This window comes from Pseudophryne corroboree, chromosome 5 (genome assembly GCF_028390025.1).
Source record: "Pseudophryne corroboree isolate aPseCor3 chromosome 5, aPseCor3.hap2, whole genome shotgun sequence".
In the NCBI taxonomy this organism is placed as follows: Eukaryota; Metazoa; Chordata; class Amphibia; order Anura; family Myobatrachidae; genus Pseudophryne; species Pseudophryne corroboree.
Genome location: NC_086448.1, coordinates 699,805,572 through 699,830,265, shown reverse-complemented (window position 1 = coordinate 699,830,265; position 24,694 = coordinate 699,805,572). Strand labels below are relative to the sequence as shown.

General features: G+C 41.1%; 1 protein-coding gene across 2 annotated transcripts in view; it reads right to left on the bottom strand.

Moving 5' to 3' along the window:
- The window catches only part of SULF1 (sulfatase 1), a 150,358-nt gene that overhangs the window by 114,982 nt on the left and 10,682 nt on the right, over positions 1-24,694 (bottom strand). For both annotated transcript variants that reach the window (XM_063923881.1, XM_063923883.1), the window contains exon 2: positions 10,479-10,574. The gene's annotated coding sequence lies outside the window, so the exon portion shown is untranslated. The remainder of the gene's footprint in view (positions 1-10,478; positions 10,575-24,694) is intronic.

Genomic DNA, 24,694 nt, shown 5'->3' with positions numbered 1-24,694 from the left:
TCTGTCATTAGTGATAGGTTATCATACATAGATAGAAACAGTACATAGAATTTGACAGCAGGTTAGAACCATTTGGCCCATCTTGTCTGCCCTTTTAGGGTGCGGTTTTTAGGGTTAGAGATTAGAGTTGCATTAGGGGTTTAGGTTAGATGAAAGATCTCTGAGCATCTGGCACCCTTACATATCAAGGTGATGCTGAGTGACTGCATTTAAAATATATACACAGTCGATTCACATTATTATGACCACCAGGTAAATAGCCAGAGTAACCGCCGTGTGCAGCACGGACAGCAGCTAGACAGGCTGAACTGTCATTTCGGACACGTCTGGTAGCCCCTAGGTTCAATTTGACGGTGAGCTGCTCCACGGTAGCGTATCGGTTAGCCCTCACTATTTGGGTGGGTTATATTGTTTCTCTGCAGGGTAAATACTGGCTGCTTTATTTTTACACTGCAATTTAGATTTCAGTTTGAACACACCCCACCCAAATCTAACTCTCTCTGCACATGTTACATCTGCCCCACCTGCACTGCACATGGTTTTGCCCATTAGAGAAAAAGTTTGCTGTTGTGATCAGGTCTGAATTAGGCCCATAGTACCAGTAGCATGTAGTACAGTATGTAGGCAATGCGGAAAACTTGTGGAGCCATAGAAATAAACAATCACAATTGTATTTAAGCTGGGAACACTTGGGGCGCCATAGAATAAATGATAATATTAATAATAATAATAATTGTATTTAAACTGGAAAAGTGTATTTATGCTGGAAGAGAGGTTTTTTTTTAACTTCTTGCCAAATCTCATGATCCAAAGATTCTCCCAGTTCTGACTCCCATGCTAACTTGGGAGGGTCCACGGGGTAGATTCAGAATATTTTAGCTCTGCATATAAAGTGGACATCAGCCCTTTGGGCAATGCTTGCCTGAAATATAGTGATTCAAATGTGGTCAGTGGTCAACTGGGAAATTGGTTCTTGACCTTGTTGTGGAAGTGTTATAAAAACTGATAAAAGTGTTTATGAGGGATTATACATTTGTAATTTAAATCCAAAAATCAGAAAAAGAAACTCCACGGTCTTTTAATAGCATTAGGGACAACACAGAAGACATTGTTAATTAATTTCTTGAATTCCAGAAGCAAGTCTGCAATAGTTGGAAATATCTGAACCAAATTTTCTTATGATTACAATAGGCGTTTTGACCCTAACAAGCACACCTACAAAGAATAAAAGCCCTACTGAACAGTTTCATTGTCAAAGTAACAAAATAAATAAGTCATCAGAAAAAAACACATGGATTTTGCATATCAGCATTGACTAGACAGTACATTAGCTTTGTATAATCAACATTACCGTCATTATGTTCTGCAATACATTAACAAATCTGTGGGAAAACAGCCGTCATCCATGTGGTCAACGAAAGATTTTTGCTAGTTAGGGCAGCAGCAGGCAGGATTCCCTTAGGGGTCTGGACTAAATAAAGCTATAGATTTGAAGCCTGGTGGTTACACAAACCCCTGTGCAGAATGCTCGGAGGGATACTGCTGCTCAGGGCAGGCACGATAGTTTGCCAGCTTTATTGGATGAATGCTACAAAGTCCTTTACTCAACAGAGAAGCAACTTGTCACTGCATGCACTGTCAGGGTCTGGAGTCATGTGACCTTAGCTTCTGGTGAATAGCACCTTACAGACCCACAGCTACACTGAATGTACTTTGCACAGAATCCGACTGACACAAACATTAATCCAGAAGGTAGGGTCTGTACAATCACAAATCCGTTCTTGTAGTTGCTGGCAGATTAAGCTGCCCATTTATTCACAAGAAACCTTTTAACCTCATGTTAACTAATATTAATACATTAGCTTGGTCTGATACATAAGCAACTTGAATTAAACCCATTCTATGTAAATAAAGTACATTGCTTACTCTTGATGTGGGCATCTTAAAATGAGTTGGGTATGCTATATCCACATAGCATACCCAACCCACAATGTCAGCATTCAGTATTCCGACATGAGAATGTCAACATAGTCATAATGTTGAACATGTCGACAGTGGTGAAATGCCGACATGCTAGAACGTCGACATATTGTCCCTGGTGTCCCAGTGATGACATACCTATCCTAGATGCTGCATGTGATCATCAGTTCCAGGTCAGACCTCATTCTGGTATTTCTCCACTATCCCTAACCCTAATCTTCCCTCTTATGCATAACCCTACCCCACCAGCCTAACCTTATACTTTCTCTGCAGCCTAAGCCTCCTGCCTGCAGCCTAACCCTCCCGACCACAGCCTAACCCTAACCTCCCCCCCCCACAGACTAATCCTAACCTTTCCACGCAGTCTAACCCTAACCCTCCAATCCGCAGCCTAACCCTAACCCCCCCACAGCCTAACTCTCCCACCCGCAGCCTTACCCTCCCGCCCACAGCCTAACCCTAACCTTCCCCTCCCCACAGACTAATCCTAATGTTTTCCCAGCAGTCTAACCGTAACATTCCTGCCCATCGCTTAATCCTACCCCCCCCCCCCCCCCACAGACTAACCCTAGCCTTTTCCGCAGCCTAATCCTAACTATCCCATCCGTGGAATAAGCCTAATGTTGACATTCTGACAATAAGCCTAACGTTGACATTTCACCTGCATCTGCAGAGAGATAACCAGTGGGGGGGAGAAGTAATCGTACATGCGTATTACAGAGAATTAGGCCCACTTGGAACACCGCATGAGAATATTTCTACCAAACACTAATTTAGCTTCAAGAGTGCGCTCAACAGTAAATATACAAAATGATCTATACTGTACAATAATTGTACATATCCCATATCATTGTGGCTACACATATGCCCTTAAATGGCTTTAGGTTGTTGCAAAATCGCTAATTGCTCCCTAATTAGAGAACTTCAGTACACTATGTAACAAGTCATGAATGGGAGACATTCTAACCCAGAGCGCCATAGACACTATTCAGCTGAGTCACAAGCACAAAACCAACTTGTCATTCTGATGCAAAGAAAACACATATTTAGAAACTGCTATCAAAGTCTATGCACAGATTAACCAGCAAAAACTACTTAAACATGTGCAAACAAATAGTATCCTTCCGTCAGTAGCACAGAAAGATGAATACACATGATAATAGTAACATTCTGACAAAACTACATGTTATCTCTGTATTTTCAGATTAAAAAGAAACATGTTTAAACTTAGAAAACCTTAAGAAATTTCTTTATAGAAAATCCTTTCATTCAATAACGCATCCTGTTGTTGCAAAGTCAAGATTAACTCTTTATTACTAAGTATTTATTGGGCATCGCTAACTCTGACAGTAGTATAAACAGTGGGAGACATTATACAAGGTCACTCTCTAAATCAGAAGTTATTTCATCACTTTCTTTTCTATTTTATTGTTCTCTTGATTGAATGAATTCTGTTTGCTTTTTATAGGCTGCCAGGTTAGACAAGTCTCTGGGACTGCTAGTCTTTAGTTGATACTAGAGGGGTGTCCACAAGCAATACTGCCTAGTCCTTTATCTGATTTTTAGATACCTGAAACATGCAAGTGACATAGGCAAACACACGGGGGGGGGGGGGGGGGGGTTTCCAATTGCAGGGAACTTGGGTTGTGGAACAGTGCCCACACCCGGAAAATAAAACATTAATCTCAAGATTGCTTGCTCTACTGTCACAGCTAATGGCTTACTGTAATCACTGGCCCTGGGTATGTCAGAAATATTACATACACTGCACTGTATGATGTGCAAAGCATGATACCATCATGTGCTGTCCACGCTTGCTGTAAAATCATGTATTTGGAAACCAGAGATGTGCGGTTCGGTTCTCCGGAAATCCATAGCAACCCAAATTTTGTGGATTCGTACCAAACCAAAACCCTGGAAAGATCCGAGTACTGGTTTTGAATCTTCCCGCAGTTCGGAGTTCAGATTTTAAATCTGAATTTCGGGTTTTGGATTTGGTTTGGATTGCAAAAATAACATGATTTTAGCTGTCTGTATCATTTAAAAAAAAAAATAATAAAAAACAAAACAAAAACAAAACAAATAACTTGAGAGGAGGTTTATGCAAAACCAAAACCCTCCAACAAATTAGAACCAAACCCAAAACCAACAAAAATGGGCCGGTGCACATCTCTGTTGGAAACCTTCCTCTAGAAATCCTGCGTTTGCCCCTGAGTGATACGCTTACAATGACTCAAGATCAGCATGGAAACCTTTGTACTGTAACAGAAACACACAAGGGCTGGGCAAGTCATAAAGTATCATGGAGCTATCAGTATCAGTGAGATGTTGTCTGACCCCTTACCAATAACTTTCTGTTAAAGCTGCACTACCACCTACAATATACACAAAATTGTGAGGCCCTGGATACCCAGTGTACACATACGCTAAGATGGCCCTGCACCTAGCCAATCAGAAGCAACCAAACACCTTCACATTCATTTGTATAATTAGGTGTAAATCCTGTATCATCTAACAGGGTTTTTATTTTTGCCAATGGATTACTTCAGGATAGAAGATAAGGAGGTCCTAACATAGACCGCTGCTGGCTGTGGCTTCTGTGCAGGGACATCACACTGTTTGTCCCCTTATTAGTGGCAACTCACTGGTGAACAGGGAAGGAAGGAGAGGAGAAAGGAGGGACTGGAATTGGGCAGCAGATTTTTACTAGTAAAGGCACGTGCTGGTGCTGATCATCATCATCATCATCATCATCATAAGCGTGTCCCTATACAGAAAGCCTTAAGTAGTTTCTATTTATCTCTAAACTGAACAGGCCACATCTCCAGGGGAAAAGTGTATGTACGTGTCCATGTCAGTAGGGACTGCAACTGCATTTTAATCATAATTCTAAATCCCGTGTTGTTTTACAGCACATGTGCAGTGGGTATGTGGTTAGGATGCCAGCGGTCAAAATAACGGCGCTGACACCCTGATACATGGCCAAAATCACAGCGCTGGAACTCCGACAACACTTGGAATCCCGACCGCTGGCATCCCAAACGTAAAATACCGGAGACTCCTACATTTTATCCGTGGGGAGCGGGAGGTTAGGTTTAATCTGCGGGGGAAGGTTAGGGTTAGGCTGCGGGGAAGGGAAGGTTAGGGTTAGGCACTTCCAAAGAGGATTAGGATGTGGGGAAGGGAGGGTTGGGGTTAGGCACTCCCAGGGAGGGTTTGGATTAGGCTGTGGGGAAGGGAGGGTTAGGGTTAGGCTACAGAGAAGGGAGGGTTAGGCACCCCTGGGGAGGGTTAGGGTTACAGCGATACTGAGACTGTGCTTTAAACTTTATGTGACTTTGTTATAACATTCCATGATACTTATCAGCTGGCTACATGTATAACAATCACATTGCCACATTTATTCCATTACTTTGGAGCATTTCCAAAATAAGCGACAATGTATCTAATGAACGGAATGTGAGAGCAAAAGTATCAATGTGCTAAAAGCATTCAGGTTTAAAGAAGAATCCTTCAAATTAGTGGCTTAAATTGCATTTAAAACTGCAACCGTCTAACGACTTATTTATGTATGTTGTTTTATTGTGTTATATGTATGTACATTCTGTGAGAACTGTTTTTAAATAATTGTAATTTCACTTCATATATGTGGTATGTGAGTTTTTTGTTAAAAATAAAATAACTTTTTTTAATGAAAATAGCCTCACGAACAGCGCTCATTTTTTGTTTCTTTAGGGTTAGCGTTAGGCTGCAGGGAAGGGAGGGTTAGGCACCCCCTGGGAGGGTTAGGATTAGGCTGCAGGGAAGGGAGGGTTAGGGTGAGGCTGCGGGGAAGGGAGGGTTAGGGTTAGGCATCCCTAGACGAGGGGTTAGGGTTATGCTGTTGGGAGGGGATGGTTAGGTTTAGGATGCTTATTCTCTAAAAATGTTTCGGTCCCCCACTCTGTGTCATACATGCATTAGACATTATTTGAATCAGTTGAGGGTGTGGGCAGTGAGAATGGTCTTGCCGATATATTGGATGTTCAATCTCGTGTCAATTCATCCATGTATTTAGAGCTGGCCAGAAGATGCCTAGCTTTACGCAGGCATGAAACAATACATTGTCTAAAACAACTCAAGCAATTCATCTCACATTACTGCTTCGTCAGAAATATATTTGAACTTTGGGCATCCCTGTTGTTTGACTCAAGAAAAATAAAAACAAGTGTGAAAAAGGGATAATCGATAATGCAGGAAGATACTGACTAACTATTTTTGTTTTCCAATTATTATCCTCTCTTCCAATGGGCTAGAAGGAGTCATCATAACCACAGAAACCAAAAAAACACACTGCATTAGTAAGGGCATCCCAAATCGTATTTCCCACAACCAACTTTTCATCCCGTTCTTGATCTTGGCAGAACTAGCTATATTGGGAATATATTGGGATATAGCCAAGGAGAAAAGTTCCCATGACTCATGTTAACTTAACAGGACATTTTTTGTTTCATGCACCATATTTTTAAAAAGCCGCAATTTATCCTTATTTAACAGTAGTATTTAGACCTTAACATTCACAAATCTGTCTGAAGAACAACGCAGTCTGACTCCACTAACATACATGGAAAGCCCTAACAAGAAAATGTATTCATAAAATCACAGACAGCCATAACTCTGCTGATTATGAAAGTAATGTTGTCTCCCGAAAGATGCTTAACCCTTAGTAGAGACATTGCAACTACATGCTGCATAAATATTAATTACCCAGAGTGTTTAATATTTACTTTTGTCATGCTGTCTAAAGATAGCCACAGGTATTGTAGCACATGTGGCCCAAGCTTGGTCAATAATGAAGACAGTGATGTTAGAAAATGCATTCAGAAGATAATCACTGTTATCCTGTAGTCAGCTCCCGGACAAACTAAAAGGCGTCAGTGAAGCCAGATGTTATCCAGATGTTTGGGCTGTGCGCTAAATGGCCAAATCATGCCCAATTTGGATTCTAATTGACTATATGGCCTAGTTGTTGGAAGTACTGACCCGAATGTGGACCACTTTAACTGTGTCTCCAAACTTTGGTCCATAAAGCTCACCAAATCCTACACTCTGCAATGGCATACAGCCGGCACTGTGTGAGGAACCACTGAGCTCTGGAACAAATGACTCATCCTCCATGGCTAGGGTAACCAGCAAGTTGGCACAATTTTGGTGGTAGCACAGCTTTAACGATCTTTTGGACATAAATCCATTTTCATTCAGATTATTTATGGTCTGGCTTATGAGCGGTCTTTTCAATTAGAACTCATTTGTGGGTAGATTTTTTAATATGTGCCCCTTGTTTTATTTCTTGGCTTTCTTACTAATCGGAGGATCCTAGTAGATGGACAAGAGAAAAGTGTCCTGCCACTGGTACAGAGACCAAACAACACAATATATAAGAGAAACATAATGTTCATCTAAAACAAATATAGCAAATAAAGATTCCCAAAGGGTAATGTTTTAATGTGAGATACATTTTTAGTCCAATAAATGGTACATGGAAATGTTACATTTTGTGAATATATAAAACACCTTACATTATGCACATAAGGGTTACAGTTATGAGACCGGTGGTCACAAAACCTCCCCCTACATCCCGCCCCCTCACTATCCCGACGGTCGACCAACAGGGACTATTCCCACTCAGGAACAGAACTGAGCCCACAAGGGGCTTGTTGCGCTCGCCCCCCCCCACCAGTGTCAGGATGCTGACCACCAGGATCTGGGCCGCCAGTAACTTGATACACACCCGCACATAATGAGATGTCCAAATACAATAAGCTTTATTCTTCCATGACAAAACCAACAGCCATCTCTCTTATGTTCTGCTGATATCATTATCAATACTTCTGCTTTTTGCCAATTTCATTCCTGTTTTCACTAGACTGACCTTTAGCTCACTGTAGGTAAGCATGACATGGGGATGCCAGAGACTGGTGTAATCCAGTAACTGGTAATCCATCACTAGGTCTTCCCCTTTCTGTACTCCCGGCTATAGCTCTTCAACATATATTAATCATATAACGCTGACTTATACAACTAGAGAAATGAAATGTAGACACACATTGCTCAGTCAGGGAGAAGTTCTGAGATGGGGCGTATTTGCTTTTATTATGCTACAGACATAAATATGTGATGTATAATATATGATACAGGTTTGGATTGTATCATGTGTCAGACAACTAACCAAGAGAAGAGGGGATAATACACAGGTGGAGGCAGACACGGCAGAGTCTATTGGTGATCATCCATCTGCAATGCTGCCACAAAGTCCCTCCCTAGTGAACACCCGTGCATACAAATGAGCAAAGACTAAGAAGCTCACTGTCAGTGTCCATTGGCATTGAAATACCACTTGGTGCGTCTTGAGACATACCATTGGTTGCACCATTGAAGCTTATACTAGCCCTATAGCTAGTGCAGGTTCTCTGTCCGAGTATGGCTTACCAGGTAAGCTGCTGAGCATCTGTGTACACAACACGCCCATGACACTACTATAACATGCCCACAACACGGATCATCTCCATACGTCTGTTTACCATTTTCCAGTCACCTAGGAAACACTCAGGACTTTTCCAGGACACATCTGATGCTGTTCGTCTCAATTGCAGCAGCATCTTTGTGCGGACACTCTGTGTAATGCATTCACCGGAGGAGTTTTAAGGGATTTTTATGGACGCACAGTACAAAAACAGTAACTCAACCATGTGAACATCAGCAGTGCCAGCGCTGTAAATCAGGGTACAGATACCCCGCTTATGCCACTTTTAATCTGGGATTAGGCAAAACTTTTATGACACCATTTACTCAAACCCCCTTCTTACTAGGATTCAAGACATTCCAACATTCCAAGTTAAAGTTTCACATTGGTTAATAGGGCAAGGGCAGGTTGTCTTGTCTCACTAGATGCCCCTCCCCTTCCAGTAACACCATAGCCCAGCACCACACCAGTGGCCCACTGCAAACATGGGGAAGGGGGGTCCAGACGTCAGCTTTATAATTAAGAGGCTGCCAGCTTGCAATTAAGTGGTGTTGCCTGCAATAAAAATTTATTACGGACCTCATGCCCCCCTACAAAAGTCAGATACTTAGCGGTCCGCTGGTCACTGCAGCTCTCTGTCATCTCCCCTCCAGCTTTCCACTGGGGAGGTGGCTTGCTGGAGGGTGAGAGGGCTGCTGGTAAGGGGAGGTGGCTGCTGGGAGATGTGGTTCTCCCTGCTGCTGCCTCCAGACACACATGGGGGGGTCACACACACATGGGGAGGTCACACACACAATTACACACCTGACAGTGGTCTCACACATACTCACACACACCCCTGCTGCAGAAGACCGGATCCCGACAGGCTGGAGGAAGAAGACACCATTTCAGAAGGATGAGTAATTAAGGACTAATTAAGCGGATTGGAAACTTCCAATTGCTTAATTATACCCCTTTTACACTAGCGTAGCACGGGTCGCAGCCGTGTCGTCTGACACGGCTGCGACCCGTGCTACAGCCCCCTGCAGACAGCACTCACCAACCCGGCAATTGTCGGGTTGGTGACGCGCTAGTGAGGCGGCAGGGGCGGCGCTGGGAGATCACATGATCTCCCAGCGCCGCCCTCCCTATGCACTGTGAATGGGAGCCGTGTCGCCTCGACACGGCTCCCGTTCACACTAGACAGCTAGCCGGGTTGAAAACGTGTTCAACCCGGCTAGCTACCAGGGTAGGATTCCCGGATCACTTGATCTGGGAATTTTACGGGGGACCCGTTTCCACTAGGGAAAAACACGGGTAAATGCGAGCCCCCGCGCATTTACCCGTGTTTAAAAGAGCTAGTGGAAAAGGGGTATTAGTCATTTGGAGTTCCAGAGCAAGTCCCACTGATTTTTTCTAAAAAGAAGCGGTTCATTTCCTGTCCAACCCGGCAACTGAGGGGAACACCTTGCGCCGCAGGGTTTTTCACAAATGAGTGCACAACTCAGTATGCCCCTTAGTGTTTTAAACACCTCCTACACACTGGCACCTTACGTAAACACCTAGCTACTCCTAGTAGAGTGGTTACCAAACTTTTTTAATCACGGCACCCAGAATATTTTTCAGGGCTCCCCAAGACCAAAAATTTCTTATTGAGAAATTCAGAAAAAAATATTAAATTAAGTAAATTGTGTTTATATGTCATCCTTAGGGTGAGTTATGTGGTGAGGGACAAGATTCTCTTCTGCTTTACCACGCTATTTTATTCTGCCTCCAGGGGGGTCGTCGACCCCCACGAGGGAGAAAAAGTGTTGGTATGCTGGCTGTCGGGATTCCGGCGCCGGTATACTGTGCGCCGGGATCCCGACAGTCGGCATACTGAAGACCACCCCACAAGATACCTGCACACATCCAATATGTGGCTCCATATGACACATCTGTATAGATATTTTCTCAATATTCAATGGAAGAAAGCATCTTAATTATAATTGTAGACAATAAAAGCTATGAGACTTACCTGGTTGCCCACTGACAAGTGAACGCTTTAAAACAAAATCATGATTTTTGTATAACCATTGGCTCAAGTAAATCCCCAAATGAGTAGAATGTTTTCCTAGAGAAATAAAAAAAAATAAAAAAAAAAGTATATATCAGAACACAGAATGCAGACATGGATATATTCACATATTATGAAGAATGGTCGAATGAACATAATTTAGCTTAAACACATGTAAAATATAAGTTCCAATCTGAATCTGAATTTAAAATTGAACAGGATAAGACTGGGTTGGATTTGCGCATGTGTACTGAAGTTGGTACACCAATACCTCCAAAATTCAATGTGAGCAGCAAGCCTGGATAACAGAATAGTGTTAGACTGCAGCTGCAAGTAATCTGCCAGTCGGCAGTCCTTAAAATACCAGGACTGTGTCAACAGTTTTTCTAAAACAGATCCTAACATCTCCTAAGGATTTCTGTGTAATTAGAGCCGCTTTCAAGTTATCTGCATTGTGAGGTCTGCCAGCTGCTATGAACAGCGGTCTCAGACAGTATCGCAAAGTTCATTTGTGATTGCAGATTATCTATAATTAACAGCACTCAGTAGACATAACATGTTTGTTCAACAATATTGGCGGGAGAAAATCCTCGTATAAGCGCTCATTAATAGACAAATAGATGATACATTCCTTATATGTCCACAGTGATGTTCTTTTAATCCTCAGTCTTCAGTGTTGTTGAGGGAAATGTTTCCAATCCAATTCCAATGTATAAAACACAGAAAAAGCAAACAATGTGTAGAAATGCTTCAAGTATGTTCTAATGCAAATAGTTCACTGGACACACACAACGGGGATATTTCGTTAGAGACTATTTCGTACCCCAACTCACAATCAAGTATTGTCTATTGTACACGTAGCAGTTTCTTGATCTTAAGTCTCGTGTACCCTTTACCATCGGGTCCCCGACTTGTACTAGTATCTCCCAAAATTTATATCGAATAAGAGATTGACATGGGACATCTACCCAACTATTTATAAACGGATGCGTACCCAACTCACTTCAACAGAGGAAGGGTACAAGCTTCAAAAGTGAGACTTAAGATCAAGAAACTGCTACGTGTACAATAGACAATACTTGATTGTGAGTTGGGGTACGAAATAGTCTCTAACGAAATATCCCCGTTGTGTGTGTCCAGTGAACTATTTGCATTAGAACATACTTGAAGCATTTCTACACATTGTTTGCTTTTTCTGTGTTTTATACATTGGAATTGGATTGGAAACATTTCCCTCGACAACACTGAAGACTGAGGATTAAAAGAACATCACTGTGGACATATAAGGAATGTATCATCTATTTGTCTATTAATGAGCGCTTATACGAGGATTTTCTCCCGCCAATATTGTTGTATTTGTCTTGATTGGGTGTGGTGACACCCTTAAGGGGGATTATTCACGTTAAAGCTCCTTTTTTCTTGCGCACATCTCTAAGATAACTTCCTTTTGTTTTCTGGTCTATAACATGTTTGTTGTAGCAGACTCCTATACATTCTGACCAAAAACACTAACATACTAGAAGCTACAAACATTGTGGATTTTTCTACGTGCAGCTACTCCATACAAAAGTTCTGAATTAAGACTAACTTACAGTAACTGCTCTGCAGCACATTGTGTGAAAACTGTGTATTTGTTTTGTATATATTTTTAACTTGAGCTTAGTATCTCTCTTATACAAGCTAACTGCATTACTGATCTCCCTATTATGTGCTGTGCACGGTGGTTTCTGAGCAAGGCATGTGTGCTGGAGTTGGGACGCCAGTCCCTAAATACTAGAAATGTAAGTTGGAGGTATGGAAAAACACATTTCCTATGTTCTAACCCTGCCAATAAACTATTATTACGCCAAATGTCAAGTCAGTCAATTTAACAGTTTGGGCATGTTTGAGCAACGAACATACATTTAATTTGTATATATTAGTAGGTATTTAATGCATAACTTCTGTTCTTTTCTTTTACTCATTCTTACTGACTTTTTACACAAGCCACCCAGAAGATGCCACAGGCCCAGATGGGTGGTGTGGGGCCGTGGTGATGCAAATTGCATCACCGCATCCTCAATTTATAGTATGATGCAATTCATCGCAAATCAAGTCATCGAGAAGTGTCTCTCGGGAACTGGGTGGATTTGAGAGGCTGGTGTACTCTGTCAAGAAAATGAAGGTTACCAAATTGGTAAAAATTAAGACATAACTTTTAATTCATATTAAATAATTAATATCAGTGTATACAAAAAGATGCATTGGGTATGGTATGCCGGTGGCCATACCGGCAGGGGGCGAGCGCAACAAACCCCCCCTTTATAGGTGTCGTGGACACCCACGAGCGGGAATAGCCCGTTAGCCAGGATCCCGGAATTTTCAGTGGTCGTGATTCCGGCGTTGGTATCTTGACCGCCGGCATCCCAACTGCCGGCAATGTGACCGCATTCCAAAAAGACAACAATACAAATAATGCTATAGTACTGTTTGTATTGTTTGTATTTTTGGATACACTGATATTTATTAATTGATATGATTTCAAAGTTACGTCTTAATTTCTACCAATTTATTAACCTTCATTTTCTAAGAGTGCACTCAAAAAAAGAGTCTTCCTTTTTCTTCTCCTCTTGTAACCCAGTTATAATTACTGACTCTGTGTGCACCACCAATTTGACGACATCAGGGATGCATCCCATTCACTGTTGATTTTGCTCTCCTTAAGATTACTTATTATAACCTGACGGCTGATGAAGAATCATATACTCTTTTCTCTAATTGTACTCTGTCAGGAGTCTGGAAGCAATTCCTAAATGCTTTTATCCTCAAGATAAAAAAAAAAAAAGCTTTCTGGGGTGGAGAAATGAACCAATTGCACTAATAAATATTTTTATTTAGATTCTAGTCTAGTCCATCCTAAAGTGGTGTTATGGCGTGTACACACGGTGAGATTTTTTCTTACGATTTTGACTATATAGTCAAAATCATAAGAAAAGTTGGTGCAGATGGCAAGGTGAAAGTCGCCTTGTGATGCCGATTCGATGCCGATGCGCGGTCCCGCGTGGATGGCATCGCAAGAATAGATAGACTGTGCAGGCAAGTCAATTTTGACTATCTCTATAGAAGAGATAGTCAAAATTGACACTTAGCCAAAATCGCACATAGTCCGTATCGCAAGCACAGAATGATTGTTTTTGCGATACTGACTATGTGCCGACCTAGCCCCTGTCGCATAGTGAGAATCGGGCATAGCCCGAATCTCACCATGTGTATGGGTCATTAGATGTATCAGGCAAGGAGGAAATAAAGCTTTATCTCTGGTTTATTTACTACTAAAGCATTGACATAATGTTTATTTATTTATTTTAATACCACATGCACCAAAAATGTTATGTGAATCAATCCAATATATTTTTAATCTAACAATTTTGTGTAGTCTGAGTAAAGGCCCATACACACTTGACGATACACACGTCGTTAACGACCGTCATTAACGACTTCCCTTGAACTTCCCTTGAACAGCTGAGCAAACGACATGAGCATACACACTACCAACGACCAAAGATCATTCATCGTTGAAGCATCCAAGCTGAACAGTTTATTAAAATAATGAGCTGGGAACAGGGCTGGTGAACAGTGGCTTGGTCGTTGGTCGTTCACACCATACACATTCAACGAAGTCTCTGGTCGGTAACGACCATAGTGGAAATTGAGCATACATGCTCCACAGATAAGCGAGGGTCGTTAACGTCCCGCGGGGCCGCGCATCGGTGGTCGTCGGATGCATACACACTTGACGATATAATGAGCGACGTCGTTGATGAGGGCTGAAATGAACGACGTCGCTCATTTTATCGTCAAGTGTGTATGGGCCTTTACAGTGAAGTGAACATTCTAAGTTTGTAAATATTATTGGCAATACCAGGGACTGTTATGGAAAATCCAGGAGATCCACTTTACCATGATTAAGTGCTGCCCTTTGTTTACAGTGATCTTAGGAAAATCCTGAAAGTTGAGGAAAAGTTAAACTCTCTTCAGTCTTCAAGTTAAATTGAACATGTTTAGAAATAATTATCTGACATGAAAAAATAATTTACATTTATCATTAACATAGTTGCAAACATTTTCAAATAGTTTCCAAACTTTCCATAGACGCTTTGTCGTACAGCCAGGGAACTGAAGCCCGTCACAGGCGTACTGTCTCAGCAGACCTCTTGGTTCTACAATCCCTGCCATTTCAGGTTTCCTCATTTGTATTATAATATATGGTTATATTATTTAATAATTACACCTCTTCAATAAATATTGATTTATGTAAGACTGGACATAGAGTAAGTTATATGAATTGCATCTAAGAGGTAGGAACAGAGGAAGTCTGTTATGCAGTTGGTCAATACTGAAATACAAGGACATTTATAGAGACTGGGAATCATAGATATTTGACATAGTGCAATAATGCTGGCACTATGCTTATAGAAGAGCGCATTGTCTAATTGCAAGCTGCATTTTAGTATCCTCATATTAACAAATAATGGGATTAAAAAAAAACAAAAACAAAAATTATAACAGGAGCAGACAATTTTTCTCAAATTAAAAATTGGCAATTGCTGAGAGTATTTCTTTAAACATCCACATATACTGTTAATAAATTCCGTACCAGCAGTAAACTGTGAAACAAACAAGGGCACTCTGCTGTAAAAAGGATGTCTGGATTTTAATTATATGAATCTGTTTATAATTCTACTAGTTCTCTCTAGAGTTAGTATAGCCAAAATAAATATTTAAGTAATGTTTGTAAGTTGCACTTAGCAGTTTTCCTTGAAAATATATACCTCCTACATGGATGTATAAATATGCCACACGTTATGATAAATGTTAGTGAAATAATTCCTCTATTTTTATAATCAAATCTACTTTGATGGTAAATCATTATTTGATGTATAACAGGCAAAAATAAAACTGATAATCAATCATGTATGAACAATTGTAATATTTCAAAACAATTACCTGAGAGGAAAACTCAACAAAATATTTTAATATGTTGAATTAAAATAATATTTTTCAAAAAGAAACTTAATTAAAAAACGTAAATCATAGTTTGTATAATTTTGTTCCATCAGTATAACTTGGTGGATTATAGAACTTCCTTATAGCCTTCAGATGTTGCTGTCATAACAGCTGTCTTGGAAGAGATAACAATGATGACAAAATCTGTAGACTTGTAGGCTACAAGTAGGAAATATACCAGTTAAGAAAGAAAAAAAAAAATGACAAATTGCTAACATCTTAGTTTTTCCAGGGTGCTTTCATAGGTTTTCAAAGGATATAATAATAAAAAATTAAATATAAATTAGCTACCAAATAGCTGAAAATCAAATTCAAACATAATGAGCTTTTTAGCCCCCAATATATATATATATATATATATATATATATATATAGGCAGAGGCATAACTCTTGGAGGCAACGGAGTCATCTGCCGCCGGGCTCCTGCTCTGAAGGGGGGTACTTCTCCTCCCATTCTGTGACACCATTCAATTAAGTTAATGGATAGCCACTGCTATCTCTTCAGTGGCCGACTTCCTCACTGGTTCCTGCACCATACAAATCACACCCTTTTTATTATAGATACACATTTTACAAGTGCCATACCCAGGATTAGAACCTACTACCTTACTTACATTTGAAGCAGACGCCTTACTAATGAAGCTATTTGCTTCTGTATAGGAAATATGAGAATTCTAACTACATGAAGTTACTTCTCTGACAATTACAAGTAACTTCATATAGTTTGAATTCCCATGCTTTCCATACAGGAGCAAATATCTCTATCAGTAAACTGTCTGCTGTCAGTGTAACAGGTCATGGCTTCTAATTCTAGGTATGACTGCTAAGAAATGTGTGATTTAAAATAAAAGACAGTACACACATTTTTATTTCAAAACTCTCTCTCTCTCTCTCTCTCTCTAGATATATATATATAGAGAGAGAGAGTTCTGAAATAAAAATGTATATGTATAATATATAGGGAATGGAGACAATGGTACGATCCATGAATGGAATATACATTATATACATACATATATATATATATATATATAATCAATCAATCACAAGTCTGGCACACCATGTTAAAATGTATACTTAGCTGGTTGCCCCCACAGAAATCATGGATATCTAAAACGAAGGTGCGTCACTCCAGGCTTAAAAACAGCTCTCAGCAGCAGATTCACTGTCAACATTTCAATGCTTTAGTTTTAATGAAGCATTTTCATCAGAACACCATGGTGTCCTGATGAAAATGCTTCATTAAAAGCATTCAATGGCCATTTAAAACTGATCCCTGTATACATCATTAATGTTCCACGTTGAGGTCTCCCAACCACTGTAATGGTTCGCTAAATGGTGAGAGATGCACCAGAAGTGCATGCGGTCTGTATTTGATGACAATTTGAATCTAAGGTTCATAAATCAACACTGTTGTTTTGATGTTAAAAAAAAGAAAAGAGCATTTGGAGCATTCAAACCCACAATCTATTGTCCCTAGTATAGAGAATACCACCAGATCTGGAGAATACCACCACTGTCCAGCTGCCTCTAAAGCAAGTATAGACGTTATTGGGTACACAATGGGCTATCCAAGGAGGGATTAGGTAACAGGATAGCCTACATATTCAGGGCCGTCTTAACAGCATTGTAGGCATTAGGCAAAGCAATGCACTGAGGCCCCTACCCAGCCAATCACGGAAATGTTAGGTTTAGTGTTAGGGTTAGTCTTCCTATGCTCTAGAAGCTCCCAGAGAGTGGAATATGCATTCAGTTACCCGAGGAGTGGCTTATGGAATAATTGGAAGATTTATCAAAGCTTGGAGAGAGATATAGTACCAACCAATCAGCTCTTAACAGTCATTTTTCAAGCACAGCCTGTAAAATGACAGTAGTTGATTGGCTGGTACTTGATCTCTGTCCAATAATCTCTCTCCAAGTTTTCATACATTTCCTGCTAAGTGTCTTAAGATACCTGATAAAGGAGTTATATTATTTAATCTGAAGGGTTTCAAAAAATTCTGAAGAAGGTTTTTTTTTATATGATTATCTAGCTGGGAAAACTGAATTTGATTAAGTTTGGATAGATAATAGGGTCTACTAAAAACTCCTGTAAATACTTGAAGGTGAAACAAAGGTGATCAATTATTCTCACTAGAGGACACAGAGACTGCTATGGTGCAAAGGTGGCTAAGTCTACAGTGCAGTGACAAAAATGGACATACTTTAAAGGTACACCACTTTTTAGAGGAACTCACAGTTGGTTTGTGTAAATGCATCAATATATTTGCTCTAATGCTCAAGGTCTAAGTATAAGTGTCACAATAGAAAGCTGCAGTTCAATGTTTACAGCAATTTACAGGAGTTAAATAAAGTGATACCCATGTAGTCCAATTTAATTTGTTTCAAGTGAAATTCAGCTTCAGTTTTGGCTGTCGGCTATGACAAATAAATGGTCTGAGATTTAGAATTATTAAAAAGGGAAAGACATTTTCCCAAATGACCAAAGACACTGTACAAACTATGGAAAGAGATCAAGGGCTTAGTGATACTAAGCATTAAAGCATCAGTGTAAACAACTTTTTAATGATGCATTGCCAGGCAACAATCCTGTTGTAATCGAGAGAGACAAAAATCCTTGCTTTATCCAAGTACTGCTAAATCCTTATGACATATATGTAACTATTAACCTGTTCATGCGACAATACTATTTACTATTGCTGTGCGAGAATCTTTTAAAAACCTTTTTACATTATAACTGACGACAGAAAGCAAATATCATATCTTAGCATATAAAATATCTGTGTGCATTTCTAATCTTTGGAGCCCTACCCTGAACTATCACGAGGAAGTGCTATAGCAATACTGTGCTGTATATAACCAGTATGTATATGTGGTGAAGAAAATTCAGATATTTTTTTTTTACATTTTCACAGTTGTAGATATAAATTTAGTTACCACCTGCCCATAAAATCTAGGGACAGTTCCAGGGTTGGATGATAGGTCCTTACAAATGTTCCTACTTTTCTGTTATGTTAAACGTATTTGTTATAATATGTTGTATTCTTTCTCTAGGCTTCAGAAATTATATTTATCAAAAAAGTAGTATTTTCAATTGAAAAAAGCAAACTTATCATATTCACTAAACTAGACATTATGAAATTGGTAGTGTTCCAGTGGCTTTAACCACTTAACTGACGATTTTTCCCTTCAAAAGCGTTAACAACATTGTTTTTTAAAATGTATTTTATTTAATAAAGTTGAAAAAAGTATTTTTTTAAATATTTAAACATTACATTATGCACATCTGCAGAACGGATCTCCTCGTCAAAAACGGGTGGACAGGGTGGGACGACGCAGTTACATGAAATATGACGACGCCAGTTAAGTGGTTTTAAGTAGCCTTTTTTTTTATCATTATTTTTTTAGTTATCTTTCTACAGATAATGGGTCTGATTCAGAATTGTGATTGCAGTCACACCAGGAATTAGTTGGAAAGTGAGTGACGGGAAGACAGTGGTAACAGGGTGTCGTCGGCCAAACGCAGGAGTGTCATGGCCGTTCAGACAGCGTTTTCTGGGCGACCATAAATTAGCATTTGCGATCTTACCAGGAGCATTTCAAGAGAGAAGGGGACCCACTTGCAGCCACTGTTTCGGGCCCCATCCTCTCTGGCAGTTTGTGAACTGCAGATGCGCAGGTCTCCGGGAACATGGCGCCCGCAACTTGTTCCCAAGGGCATCTCCAGTACGCATAGGCAAATCACTCGGAAAATGGCTGTGGCTTCCATTTTTCAAGTGATTTGTGCCCGCACTGCTTGTACGCCACCGCGGGACTCCGGAGGGGTAAGTATACAATATGGGTGCAATGTGTGTGGTGTGGGCCCCCCCCAGCCCCGGACCTAGGAGCCCGTGTGCACCGCACACACTGCACCCATTATAGAAATGCATATGGTTCTTACTTGCTAATGGAGAGCCCTCTGCGTCCTAGGAGAGCAGCTCAGCCTGCGCGTCTACAGAGGCACTCAGACCCTGCGACATGTTCCAATTTGCGACGATTGTACTGATGTATCAGCACTTATACACAGTTGGAAATGATGTGAGAGCAGTGGACAGCCCTATGCTCAGGTTAGCTTCTGCCCAACTTAGCATATAATCACAATTGCGTTTGGCAAAAGATAGCAACAGCAGCAGCAAGAACAACTGCACCAGAATCAGGCCCAATGTTCTCCTTTTCAGTTCAATTCTGGTGAGCAATCAAATATGGCTGCCACAGAGTCACAGCTCAATGACAGCAGAGGGGTGAGAAGCAGGAAAATATGTCACAGTGCAGACACAAAACAGTGTAATTTTTGTTCAGCAATCAATTATAAGGCAACATTTTTATTTAAATGTAGTGAGAACCTTGGAAAAAATCATGCTGGTTTGTTCATCTTGACACCTTTTGCATGAATCCCCGTTTGGCTGCCAGACACACTCATACTGTTACACAGGCAAAGGGGAGAATTCAATTAGCAGCAGTATATTACCATGGGCTAATCAAGGATTTTTCACCAGTCTTGGTGACTTGAAAAAAATCCTTGATAACTAACGGTTTAACAGGTGCCACGACCCTTATAACACACGATCCGTGAACTTTTCATGGATTCTGTGTGTTAACAATAGATAACCCAAGGCCTATTGACACGCTAATTTAATGGGCATTAACAAGGCTGTTGGGTTAAAAAAAGGAGTGCAATTGAATAGCCACGGGTGATAAAGCTTGAATCTACCTCTCTTTTTCACTCGTGAAAACGTTTCACTGTCAATTGAATTCCCCCTATAGGGCTAGATTTATGAAGTGAGTTGGAAGAGAAAAATCTAAAGTGGCACTTACAGTGTAAAGCATGTTTGGGATTTACACTAAGGGGGTAATTCCAAGTTGATCGCAGCAGGAAATTTTTTAGCAGTTGGGCAAATCCGTGTGCACTACAGGGGGGGGGGGGGGGGGGGCAGATATAACATTTGCAGAGAGAGTTAGATTTGGGTGGGTTATTTTGTTTCTGTGCAGGGTAAATACTGGCTGCTTTATTTTTACACTGCAATTTAGATTGCAGATTGAACTCACCACACCCAAATCTAACTCTCTCTGCACATGTTATATCTGCCCCTCCTGCAGTACACATGGTTTTGCCCAACTGCTAAAAAATTTCCTGCTGCGATCAACTTGGAATTACCCCCTAAGTGGGGAATTAAATTACCAATGGTAAATTACCACAGGTGAAAACGAGAGGTAGCTTCGGGCTTTAACACCCAGGGCTATTCAGTTGGAGTCCTAAATTCCCCCAATAGCCTAGTTAACGTCCAAAAAAGTAGCGTGTCAATAGGCATTAACATGGGTTATCCAGTGTTAACACACAGAATCCGTGAACAGTTCACGAATTCGTGCTTTGACGTAGTCGTGGCACCCATTAATCCCCGGGTTATCAAGGATTTTTTTTTCGACCAGCTGAGGCAAGTACAAAATAAATCCCAGATAACTGCTGGCTTTGAAGCTAACTGGATAGGCCGAGGGGATCAATTAGCCTGCGGCAATCTACCTGTGAATGGGTTTAAATATTCACCTCCAACTTGCCGGGAAGAGGTGGCTTTTTCTTAAATAAAGCCCATAGGGTCTTAGACTGCCAGCAGGTCATGTGAAGGTAGAGAGGGGAGATGGAGGGGGAGAATGTCCCAGTTAAGGAGCTTCAATGAACTGCAGGCTGGAACACACTGGTCCGCAGCATGGGACCTCAAAAACAACAAAATTTGTGTGATGTTGTGTAATGTGTGGCAAGAGCGCTCTGAATATTGGGGATCTTCCATCCACATGCACACATACACTTAATATAGCAACTCTTATGCAATGAATGGAACACCTCTAAAATACCCCTTTCATCCTTAATCATATTTTAGTAATATTGCTTTGCAAAACAAAATCTCATTATTGCATTGGTTCTAAATGAACACTAATATTGCAAGCAACTCTTCCCATGGGCCAGTCAACAAACTTTTTCACCATTGTTGACCTGCTAACCCATGTGCGTCTACAGAGAACTAGGTACACCTGCATAATTGGTATACTGCACAATACCAAGCACATGCAATCCAACTGCTGCCACACACTGGGCCTAATTCAGACCTGATCGTAGCAGCAACTTTGGGGGTCATTCCGACCTGATCGCAAGCTAGGATTTTTCGCTGCGCTGCAATCAGGTCACAACTGCGCATGCATACAGGTACAAAGCGGATCGTTGCTGAGCGATGGATTTTACGAAGAATCCATTTGCACAGCCGATCGCAAGGAGATTGACAGAAAGAGGGCGTTTGTGGGTGTCAACTGACCATTTTCTGGGAGTGTTTGGAAAAACGCAGGCATGTTCAAGCCTTTGCAGGGCGGGTGTCTGACGTCAATTCTGGCCCCGGACAGGCTGAAGTGATCGCAGCAGCTGAGTAAGTTCTGAGCTACTCCAAAACTGCGCAAAACTTTTTTGTACCGATCGGCTGCACATGCGTTCGCACACTTGCAAAGCAAACATACACTCCCCTATAGGCGGCGACTATCTGTTTGCAGTGCTGCAAAAAATAGCTAGCGAGCGATCAACTCGGAATGGGGGCGCAGATATAACATGTGCAGAGAGAGTTAGATTTGGGTGGGGTGTGTTCAAACTGAAATCTAAATTGCAGTGTAAAAATAAAGCAGGCAGTATTTACCCTGCACAGAAACAATATAAACACATCCAAATCTAACTCTCTTTGCAAATGTTATATCTGCCCCCCCCACCCCCCACCCCCCCTGCAGTGCACATGGTTTTGCCCATCTGCTAACAAGTTTCAGGTCTGCATTAGGCACACAGTTTCATCATTAGTATAACAGTCTTACACAAGACACAACCATAAACAAAGCCAACGGCTCAGTGGGATCAATAGACCATGGTGGTCATTCCAAGTTGTTCGCTCGCAAGCTGCTTTTAGCAGCATTGCACACGCTAAGCCGCCGCCTACTGGGAGTAAATCTTAGCATAGTAGATTTGCGAACGAAAGATTAGCAGATTTGCGAATAGACAGTTCTTAGCAGTTTCTGAGTAGCTCAAGACTTACTCTGCCACTGCGATCAGTTCAGTCAGTTTCGTTCCTGGTTTGACGTCACAAACACACCCAGCGTTCGCCCAGACACTCCCCCGTTTCTCCAGCCACTCCCGCGTTTTTCCCAGAAATGGCAGCGTTTTTTCGCACACACCCATAAAACGGCCAGTTTCCGCCCAGAAACACCCACTTCAAACTCGTAATGCCGTGAGTAAAATACCTAACTTAATAGCAAATTTACTTGGCGCAGTCGCACTGCAGACTTTGCGCATGCGCATTAGCGACTAATCGCTCCGTTGCGGAAAAAAAATAACGAGCGATCAACTCGGAATGACCACCCTTATTCTGTGTTATTTTGTAGACCACTGTATAACTGAACCACCTATCACAGGTAACATGAATATGACAACAAGCTCTAAAGTAATCTGTAAATGTAATTTTTCTCTGTAACTTATGTGTATATTTTCAAAGTATCTATCATGTACCGTAAATTAGAGGCGTACATGGTTTGGCTCTTTAGTAATCTGAATCCACCTGAATTTTGCAGATCTAAACAAACAGAGTACCGATTCGGAACTTCCCGCGTTTCATAATTCAGATTTTTAAATTCCAAATTCCAAACCAAAACAGAGGGAGTTTTGTAAAACCAAATCTGAACCCAAAACATGGCAATGAAATTAGAACCAAAACCAAGACACGAGACTCCGCACACATCCATACAATATATAAACGGATAAAGCCATATCCAAGCCCACTGTCATATACTTTATAGCATACATGCAATTATACTATTGGTTAATAATTTTCAAATCAGAAAGAAACTAAACTACCTAAGCAAATAAATAAATGATGGGTTACGGTCGTTACAACTTAGGTCGACACTCATTAGGTCGACCACTGAAGGTCGACAATGCCATTAGGTCGACATGGCCATTAGGTCGACATGTACTAGGTCGACATGAATTTTTCAAAAAAATTTTTTAATCATACTTAACGATCCACGTGGACTACGATTGGAACGGTAATCTGTGCTGAGCGAAGCGGTAGTGGAGTGAGGCACTTGCCCATGCGAGGGGACATGCGAGGGGACACGGTGCACTAATTGTGGTTCACCATCACTTTACGGAGAAAACGACACAAAAACAGTCAAAAACCTCATGTCAACCTTTTGACCTGTCGACCTAATGACCATGTCGACCTATTGTCCCTGTCGACCTAATGCACGTCGACCTTCCATGGTCGACCTAATGACTGTCAACCTAAGTTGTGTCTATCCAACGACCCATACCCGTAAATGACACACTGCATCATCTATGAGGACAATACTCACTCGTTCTAGGAAATCAAATGAGTCGATGTGACAGGTATGTATATGGCCGTAGTGATTTTAATGACTACTTAGATTTCCTCTTTGACTAATCAGCTTAATAATATGCTGCTTTATTTTAACGGATATAAATAACTACTGTAGTGCCATTCCACAAATTTTTAAGAAGTGCCACCTACATCTTTCTCCTTTCTCAACTAGCCACCTAACTTAAGCTACAATTTCCTCCATAATATCATGATCTCGTCTTCATCTCACATCATTAACCCCTTCCATCTCTGTGCCTATGGGCCTAATTAAGATCTGATCGCTGTTGTGTGAAATCGCACAGCGGGCGATTATGAAATGACTGCGCATGCAGCGCAATATGCACGCGCGAGCCCAAACAGCGACAGAATGGTGCAAAAATTTTGATCGCTAGGCGTACGCAAGTTGATTGACAGAAGCAGATGTTTGTGGATGGTAACTGCCCGTTTTCTGGGAGTGTCAGGAAAAACGCAGGTGTTCCCAAGCATTTTCAGGGTGGGTTTGTCAGCGCCATCCCCTGAACAGCCTGATTCTATGGCAATGTAGGAGTAAGTCCTGGGCTACACACAGACTGCACAGACTGGAAAAATCATTTGATGGGGAGTGAGTTGCGAACGGATTTGCAGATGTCCGCTCTCTGGAAAAGTTTTCGGCCAGCGTACGCATGCATTTGCACACTTGCACACTTCACTCTC